Source organism: Heliconius melpomene, chromosome 4 (assembly GCF_056956725.1).
Source record: "Heliconius melpomene rosina isolate 202511_hmr_F chromosome 4, ASM5695672v1, whole genome shotgun sequence".
NCBI lineage: Eukaryota > Metazoa > Arthropoda > Insecta > Lepidoptera > Nymphalidae > Heliconius > Heliconius melpomene.
The window spans coordinates 8768271-8769965 of record NC_140392.1 but is presented as its reverse complement, the minus strand read 5'-3'; the positions used below and the strand labels follow the sequence as shown (position 1 = coordinate 8769965).

General features: G+C 34.3%; 1 non-coding gene across 1 annotated transcript; it reads left to right on the top strand.

Annotated features, from left to right (window-relative positions):
- Positions 1 to 1399: 1399 nt before the first annotated feature.
- Positions 1400 to 1471, top strand: TRNAE-UUC (transfer RNA glutamic acid (anticodon UUC)). Its single transcript has one exon. It is a non-coding gene; the product is annotated as a tRNA-Glu (tRNA).
- Positions 1472 to 1695: the final 224 nt, after the last annotated feature.

Genomic DNA, 1695 nt, shown 5'->3' with positions numbered 1-1695 from the left:
AAATTTTCTTGCTTAGTCGTAACTAATATTTAATTTATTAAATTTTATTGAAGGATCACGTCGACTCTGTTTCAAAAGTAGGCTATTTCATTCGTAATAATGTGTAATATTCGTGAAATATTCACAAAATATCAGGTGCACGTATGGGGCCAGCGTCATTTAAAATCGTTTAGACCTAAGCATATAGAGAATGAGCATATTAAATTATATGTTGTGAGTATATTGTATACTTATCTATAACATTATGATATTATTAGGTAGAACACAATAGCCTATTGTATTTATTATTGTTCAAGTATTGCTACAAACTTATTATTGTTTTTTTTTCTCATCATCAACCTTATTAGGCATTGATACTAGTAATATTTATGTTATTATTATATATAGTGCTAGCGACCCGCTCGCGGCTTCGCCCGCTTTAATTGAAAGCTAATTTATTTAGTTTACTGGCGTGTGTTTGTATTGTTATATGTATTTGCAGCACCCTTAGAATGATTTCTAATGTGAAAATTTTAACTACTTCGACCTTCGATATTTAGTAAAGAGTTAAAATAAATAAAGAATGCAATATATTTTACTCCATTGATAAGAACGTTTCTGTGAAAGATTAATCGGAAGGATTTAGCACAGTCGTAGCGCGTCGGAACAAGCGTGTGACTGTAAATGCAACAGGTTGTGGATTCGATTCCCTCTCAAGGAACTAAAATATTGCATATTTTCATTTCCTCGTTCTAGTAACACGGTAAGGTGTGACGTTGAGTTTCGCCACTCAACACGTAATACGCCTACAGAATTGGGCGGAAAATGGGGAACGGAAGCGTCTTAATTGGAATGGCGTATCTTAACAGGTAGGTAGGTTCCCAAGTTCCCTCTGCCTACCCTCCTAGTGGCGGAAAATAACGTGAACTTATAAAAAAAGGAATAAACTAAGCTACACAATAATGTCAATATATTTCTGTAACGTGAGAAAATAGTAAGTAATATCTGTATATTACAACCTCCCACGTCCGAACGGCCGACCTATTTTGTGTAGGCATTCGGGTTTCTGATGTAACACTTAATAAAGAGCAGAAATTACGTGTATGCTATGTCTATATATATTATTGGTAAATGAAAATATGGTCTGGCATATTAAAAAAATATTTAATCAGTTTCACGCTGTTTCCCGCACACAGCACCATAGGCAGAGGGAACCTAATGTTAAGACACTTAGGCCAAATTTCCGAGACAATGCACGTTGAATGACGGAACCTAACACCGCCCTTTCTCTCGCTACCAGAACGAGGAAATGAAAATATATTAAATATTTGAAGAAAACCTAATAAATCTTAGCTAAGCTCAGATTTACTTTATCTTAGGTTTATCATATAAATTACAGTATTGATACAGTTACAACACATCCCGTATGGTCTAGTGGCTAGGATACCTGGCTTTCACCCAGGAGGCTCGGGTTCGATTCCCGGTACGGGAATCCTTTCATATAACTTTTGTATTATTATTTTTTCAAAAAAACCTCTAAATAGATTAATTTTAAATAATCATAATCAAGAAACAAACTACATATTAAAGCAATTTTTCCTTAGCCTTATTCAAATATAGCAGAAAATTTTAGACTTTACAGCCCGTACACTTAATAAAAATGTTCCTCTCTAAAAAGCACTAGTTTCTCTCAAATTAAAACGACAAAGCTCCACC